Source organism: Monopterus albus, unplaced genomic scaffold (genome assembly GCF_001952655.1).
Source record: "Monopterus albus unplaced genomic scaffold, M_albus_1.0 scaffold110.1, whole genome shotgun sequence".
Taxonomy (NCBI): domain Eukaryota; kingdom Metazoa; phylum Chordata; class Actinopteri; order Synbranchiformes; family Synbranchidae; genus Monopterus; species Monopterus albus.
Window position 1 is genome coordinate 489,186 of NW_018127990.1, and position 7,998 is coordinate 497,183.

Genomic DNA, 7,998 nt, shown 5'->3' on the forward strand with positions numbered 1-7,998 from the left:
AAAGTTGATGCTGAAGAGCAAGGGAAGCCTTAAACATTTTTATTGGCAAATGTTCACAGAAACCAGTGGGGATCTGACAATTAGCAACAGAACATCAGATCCGAGACCAATGGTGAGGAAAAACATCTGTCGCAGTCCTCAACTCAAACAGAAAAATAAAAACATTTACCAAACATGCTTTGAGAAACTCAAAGAATGAACCATCATTACAAATCAAACCATATCCCAGCGTCTCCTGCCAGGAGAGTACTAGAAACCGTGAAATTAGTCGGTGAAAGCAACAAAATCATCTAACTTTATTTTATGGGTCCTTGATGTCCTGGAAATAACTATGTAATTAAGTCCAATTATAGGGGAAAAACTATTTTCCATAAGTTCACAAACTAAAATATGTTACACAAGTTTAGCAATAACTGGAAGAAAAGGAGATTATTTTTTGAATTCTGAAGAACATCTGGATTCTAAGAAAAGGAGAATCAAGTCTGAGTTTTGACAAGATTTAACTTTAGGATGTTTTTCCTCAGTTTATTAGTTAATCTTTAGCCCTCCCTAATGTTGCGTTACTGGTAATCATCAGTTGGCGTCCGACATCAAAGACATAATTATGACAAGCACATTTTTGTTTGAATTAAGTGGCTGAAATCCAAACAAATGGACATCATTAGTCAAAGTCTGTTTTAAAGGTTACCTCCTGGTTATAGTAGCATATTATCAATAGACAGTATTTTAACCCTCACATGACCCACTCTGTAGTCATTCAGCTGTCATGAGATGTAGATAATGTTTAAGACTCCTCATGTCTAACGTCGTCCCACATGATGTAAATGCAGCATAAAGGTCTCAGCACTCTTCAAACAAATACTGCAAAGCCCTGAATCTGTTCTACCGAGTTTACTGTGGCCAACAAACAAGTAACCAAAACCCATAGTGGTTTGTTTCAGGTCCTTATCTCAGCATGTCATTCACGCTCTCAGAGAAACTGTTAAAAATTAATTAACGCACACCTTCAGTTTATAAACAGAAACAGCCTCAAGTTTGGAAACTTCGTGTTCAGAATTTAAAAAAATTATTTTCCTGTGAGGTTATAAGTTTTATCCTTATGAAAACTCCCATCATGCATCAGCTGGATAAGCAATACCTTCTGCTGATGGTCAGTGAAACTACTTTTTTAAGATTTGTTGGTGGCTCATGGCTTTAAGCAAGTGTGTCTGGAGTCGCTTGCCTCCCTGCAGCTATGCTTTATAGATTTTTTTAATTACATACAAGTTTATTTCCAGTAAAATGATTAGGAAATTATGGGATCTGTAAGAGCAAGTGGTACTAACAGAGGAAGTTGGGTGTCAGGTGGCGAATCTAAGAACCAGCTAACCTTTGACAAACGACCATCAATGGTAAAAATAATGCAGATAATCACGTATCATTTGTGTCTTCATTCAGTCTTTGACGTTTATTGTTAGCTTCACTGGAGTAGTTTCATGACAAGAGGCTTTTCTTTCAAATTAACTAATTTCTGGCTCAGACATTTGGTTTCAACACAGAAAAATATAAATTTGAAGTAAATTTCTCATTAGTTTCTCTTGACAGTTGTTGACCTCCTACAATTCCCCAAATGCCTTTCAACACCACCAGAGAAGAGGGCACTGCCTCTGTCCTGCTCTATGACTGGGGTGTAGCTCAGTGAGTCTATGGGCGGAGTCTACAGAGCTTTAGGGAGCTGATAGGTCAGATCTTCCAACCTCCGAGTGTCCCTTCAGCAGGCCAAGCCTCACCACCACCACCCTCTTCTTCTTCTGCTCTGACCCTTCTTCATCCTCCTCCTCCTCTGTCTCCTTTGCCTGTCGTTTGCCTCTCTCCTTCCTCTGGTTCTTTGCCATCTTCTTCTTCTCTTCCTCTGCTGCTTGATCCTCCTCTTCATCCTCCTCTTCCTCCTCTTGCACTCCGTCCTGCACTTCCTCCTCTTCCACTTCTTCCTCCTCCATTTCCTCGTCTTCCTCCTCGTCCTCTTCCTCATCTGTTTCCTCCTCATCCTCCTCAATATCCTCTTCATCCACATCTGTCATGTCTTCCATCTTAATCTGCTCATGCTTCATCTTTAGTCTTTGTCGCCCATTTTGTCTTGCCTGACAAGAACAGAGCACAAAGTTAAGAAACAAAAACAGGCCAACCTGGAAGTTAGCATCGCCCTGGCTCCCTCCACACAATGCCAATGGGATTTTTCCATAGGCTTTTGGATCATTGCAAAAAATAAGCTCTGTGGCAAACAGTTTATGGCATTTACACATTTTGTTCAGCAAGATAATCTTCATGAGTGAACATCACCTTTATGATTTTTGAAGCCCAAATACAATTGGCTGTAGTTAGGGTACAGATGGCTGTTTAACACCTGGCCTAGGAACAGTGGTTGAAAATTTGCCTCCTGGCTAACACTAGCACATTTACAGTGATGTTGATTAATGTGCAATGTCCCTGAAATAAAAGATAAAATAAAAATAAAACTAACTACACTACAGTCCCATGACTTCAGCATCACCACCACAGCTTCCAACTAGTAATCTGATTTAGCGTTCTTCAGAGGTGAAGGATCCAGAAGTGCAAAGATGAATGTTTTCCCTTTTGTATAATTCTAAGTGAACTGTATATTCATTTACAGGTCAGTTGACTAAATCAGCCTCTGATATTTTGGGCAATTGAGGCAACCGTTTTATTAATCAGATGCTACATTTTGTGATTCCAAAGATGCAACAGGTCATTGAATAAAATGGTAATTACTCAATGTTCATTTGTCCGGCTTTCACATTATCATTTAGCTTTTATTTGTTGTTAAAACTCATCAATTATGCTTGTCTGAAATTGGCTTAATAGTGGAGAATGTATTTTCTAAACCTAATTCTGTTTATACTGTATTAAATTTAGCCTAGTCTTTGTGCCAACAGAATTGTGCCAACAGAAAATTCTGTGGCTGCAGTCAGTCCTTATGTAACAAGTTTGTTTTGGGATCATGATTACTCACAGTGTCCTTGCCGTTTCGGAGCCTGTGCAGCAGCAGCCTGACCGTGTCTTTGTTCTGACACAGCCCCATTGTGTTGAGTGAGTCGAGGGAGGAGCCAGAGCAGCCCTGCAGGCGGAGCTCCGCCCCCAGAGCAGCCTGCAAGAAGTTGTTCTTCCAGATGTTCCTGGTGAAAAGCGGGATGGAGAGCGCCACTACAGTCCGGCGCTCTAGCTGAGTCTGGGCCTGCTCCTCTGACATCTGGCTGCCACACAAACAAACAAACAGAACAAGAGATGTTCATCAGCCCGCCAACCCACGTCTGGTCAGATTTAGATCCTCAGGCCTTTGATGAGGTTTTAGTGGAAAACTGCACCAGCAGGATTCCTCAGCTGCTCTGGCCAGTGACCCATGTTAAAGCACTGTAGCTTGTGTGAACTCAAACCTACTGGCTGCTCTTGGAGAGGGCGTTGATGTCAGGGAACAGTGAGCGGAGGCAGGTGGTGACGAGTGGAGCTTTGTCCTGGGCCCAGTTCAGACAGCGCCGCCAGGGGAAGGATGACAAAGGCCTCTTGCTCGAGACCTTCTGATGAAAGGGACTATCTGGCTGCCGTGACAGCGCCTTCATCTGCACCATAACAGGAAATAAATGATGATATTATATGGTAAGAAAAAAGAAAGTGCTTAAAGCAGGATATGTTTGTTGTGACTTACATGAGTATCCAATAATAAGAGCTTCCATCCTCACCTCCTCTTTGAGCTGTTTACTCCAAAACTCCATCATGGGCCTTCTGGCGCCTTTGGCAGACCAGAGCATTTTGAAAGCAGCTTTGTAGCAGGACTTGCTCACCAGCTGTGCCGCTTTGCTCTTCTTCCCCATCCTGCGGCCTTTCTTCTTTTCTCGTACCTCTGACTGCCCTCACCAAACAACACGCAGGATGCAAACGGAAACCATTATGCAACACTTTGTAATAATGAGTCCCTAAGCAGACATAACCTGTGGTTCTGCATGGTTTTAGATCATAATCCTATGTTGTAATATACTTTACAGCTGTGTCCAAAAACATTCACTCATTACTACATAGGAAGCTTTATGTAGTGGATTATATCACGTGTCTGCAAACGCAAAGACACATTATTCCTTTCATCTCACTGGTGACTCAGTTGACAGACCGTAAACCACTAAAGATATTCTGAATAGCGCCTGTCTAATACTGGCTTTTTGACACTGATACAGATGTTTGAAAGCCATATAGTATATATTGCCTATCTTATGTGATTTTGTATGTATGTGTCTGCCAAACTCATTACTTAGAATACAAAAATATTAACAGTATATAGTGAATTTTGCAAAATGTTTGCAACTCATATTTCTTAATCCAAACGGAGGTGAAAGCCAGAAGTGACTTGATTCGTATAGTATGAACCAAAACTTTGATTTACTAAACTTTCGTATATTTACATGAACGATCTCGTTTTTATTTTACTTATGTTGTACGGAGCAAAGAGAACTGATCGGTTTTTCCTATCGGTCGGTTTTACAGAGGAGCTGGGGCTGAGTGACAGTGATGTTAACAAAAGTTAAATGGCTAATAAATCTGTTTATTAGAAATTTTCTACTTTCTGGACTACTGAAGGTGGCCCATTTGCCATGTTATCTCCTACAGATTATGTTTACAACCCTATCCAGGCTGTTTCTTGTCGCCTCCTGCTTTTGGCCACACACGTGGGTAAATGTCGCCTGGGGATTTTCCTCTCATTTTCGTGTATCATAACATAGAAGAATCGCGTATCACGGTAGTATCACACACCTGTTTTTGCACAGGCGGTTTCAGCCACAGAGACCGCTTCCCGGCCTGCTTACGCTTGCATCTGCTCCTGATGACCTGAGCACAGGTCTCGCACAGGAATGACTTTTCATTGACCACGGTGTCCGGGAAGACCCACTGCACGGTCTCAGGAGAGGTGAAGGTGTACACCGCCCTCCGGTTGAAGCTGCGGCCCTGCCGCTCAAACTCAGACCTGCAGCTGGAGCAGTTCCTGTCCTCTGGTCGCCTGGGATGCCGGCGTCCACCGCGAAAACGGGAGATTGGGGGAACGGCTACACTCTTTGGGGGGTCTTCGTCGATTTGCAGCGGCAGAGAGGTTGCTTCGACATCATTTCCACCGGGACAGTCCACCTCCGCACCCACGGACGGTTCAGGAAGCTCTATTGGCAAAGAGGCGGGGGGCAGCCCCGGTGCGCTCTGCTCGGTATCCGGCGGTGTAGCATAGCCTTCCTGCTTGGTGGCCTCACAGTCCGCCGCCGGTACACCGGGGCAGACGGGCGCTTCTGTGGGAGTAAAGTTATTGTCCGCGGCGTGGGCATAGTCGTGCTCATTTGTCTCGGATGGAAGACCAGTTTCTTCATCGTTCCTCGCGTTGGTCTCGATGTTTTCACTCGCCATCACGAAAAGGTTTGAATCAGCAATCGAAATACGCAGAAAGAAAAGGTTTGTCCGCGGTCATCGCTCTTCACTAAACAGCAGGCTAACTGTACAAGCTAACTTCGGAGCCCGCCAGAATAAACACCAGGACTTCCAGACAGATATTTTAAAGTAAAACTCTCCCAAATGGTTTAGCTACGTATAATGAAAACTAGAAAGCGACCGAGGCAAAAGTATGCACTGAGGTTTCGTAGGACAATCTCCGAAGCAGAGAGAAAAACACAGAAGAACTGTTACCAACCGGATGCGACCGGTGATAAACAAAATAGCTTCCTGTTTTCTTTAACTGCAGCTAGTTGCTGGCGTCGCCAGGTGGTGGGAGGTAGATGAAACTCTTTTTTTTAATTATTATTATTATTAACATACTCAATATCAGCATTTCATTAAAAACTAATTAGACTGATTTTTAATCCATCTACTAGCTATATCTGCTTAAACTTATTAAATTAAATATATACACTAGTAGTCAAAAGTCTGGACACACCTTCCCATGGTGTTTTTACTTTTTACACAGCATTTTGACCTTTGTGTTGGGAAATAAAATTTAGCTGCAGTTTACACGCAGTTTGAGGATTAATTCTAAATATAACTAAACGAAAATAAATCTAATTCAAATAATACATTTAATTTTATTATTTTCAGCTTTATAGTAGGAAGTTTTATTTTGTAGTCATATTTTGATTAGTGTTACCGGAAGCAGACCGGAAGTAGTGTATGTCATGTCGGGAAGCAGATTAGCTCAGAGCATTTACCTCAAGCTGTGACGTGTTAAAGCAGCATTCAGCAGAGATTGATTGGTTATAGGTAAGACTGGCAACCTTTTTGAATTTTTATCTAAACTGTCACAGTGACAGTGTATTGTCTTCCTTTCATGCAAGCTAATTAGCTGCTGTTATCCGCAGTGATAGATAGAGACAGCAACGTTTAGCTAATCGCACAAGCAGCGGTTTATCCTCACATTTAAGTGTTTCTGGTATTTTTCATCATGCAACAAAATGATGTGGTACAGCTGTAGAAACCTTTGTGACAGTGCAGTACGACATGACCACAAACCGCAGCCACAGCCGCTAAACTGACCACAGTTGAATCAGGTGAGCATAGGGGGCGGCTGTGGCTCAGGAGGTACAGCGGGTCGTTTCCTAACCGGAGGATTAGCGGTTCGATTAGCGGTGATGTTAGCGGTGATATTACCGGTGTGTGAATGCGTGAGTGCTTGGGAGTGCGACTGGGTGAATGGCCGAATAATCTGTGAAAGCGCTTTGAGTGTGCTGTAAAAGCATAGAAAGGCGCTCTACAAGTATAAGACCATCTAGACCATAGTATGTTTGACAGTGACTGCATTTGTTCTTTTATTGTTTGTTTTTGTACAAGTGTGGCACCCCTGGGCAAATTAAATGTTTTTTTGTTTTTTTTTTAGTGGAAAAACATAAATACAACCCTTGCAGGGAACTGATACTAAATGACCTTTTATGCAAATGCACTGTTCAACATTTAACATTAGCAACGTAGAAACATTCATTTTTAGCATGTGGAAAAGTTTGGTCACCTTGTTTATGGATGGATTATGGGACATTGGACCCCTGAGCTCAGACATGTAAGAGTCCCCCACCCTCCTACACAGGAGCTAGGCCCCCAGACTGAGAGAGACTTTGTGGTAGTAGTTTTGTGTCTCTTTTAGTCTTGTTGCATATCTGTAGTCAATTTTTGCTCATTTTAGCAATTTTGCATTTTTATACTTCTCTTTTTTGGTAGTTTTTAATTTCTTTTTAGTCTTTTTGTATCTATTTTGTGTCTATTTTGTGCCTATGTTTTGTTGATTTGCATCTTTGTGGCAGTTTTGCATCTGTTTTTACTTGTATGTCTTTCTGTGGTCATTTGACTGAACTCCAACAACAAAATTAACAATTAAATCACTTCACAAAGTTGATATATCTCCCAGTATATAGGTCAGACTGATTTATCATGCTATCTTTACTCAGAAGAATGAGTTTTAATATGAAAACCATTTGGGGATGTCCTATTAAAACCAAATGAACTCACTAGATCTCTGTAGCCTGCTTCTCATCACTGCTTGAAGCTCAGGGCTACATTAGCTGGTAGCATATTGAAATCTCTGACCAAACCTTTGGTCTTTTAGTTGCATTGTGGGTAAAGTAGGTGCTAGGTTTTGGTGAGGAAGAAGAATGCATGGAATTAAAAAGACAGTACTTATGGTTTTGCTGCATCGATGGCAGAATGCTTTTGTACTCAATTTGCAGCATACTAAATTAAAATTGAAATTGCAAGGGACCGAGATTTTCCCATTCTTTTATTTGCAGTCAAGTCTGGTGTATGATTTAATCTATCCATCCATTTTCTACCGCTTATCTGGGACCGGGTCGCAGGGGCAGCAGTCTAAGATGTCCAGACTTCCCTCTCTCCAGACACTTCCTCCATCTCCTCCGGGGGAATGCCGCGGCGTTCCCAGGCCAGCCGATAGACATAGTCCCTCCAGCGTGTCCTGGGTCTTCCCCGGGGCCTCCTCCC

At 42.3% G+C, this 7,998-nt stretch overlaps 1 protein-coding gene across 6 annotated transcripts in view; it reads left to right on the forward strand.

Annotated features, from left to right (window-relative positions):
• Window positions 1–6,168: 6,168 nt before the first annotated feature.
• The window catches only part of kctd6a (potassium channel tetramerization domain containing 6a), a 13,034-nt gene continuing 11,204 nt past the window's right edge, over window positions 6,169–7,998 (forward strand). For all 6 annotated transcript variants that reach the window (XM_020611148.1, XM_020611149.1, XM_020611150.1 and 3 more), the window contains exon 1: window positions 6,169–6,276. The gene's annotated coding sequence lies outside the window, so the exon portion shown is untranslated. The remainder of the gene's footprint in view (window positions 6,277–7,998) is intronic.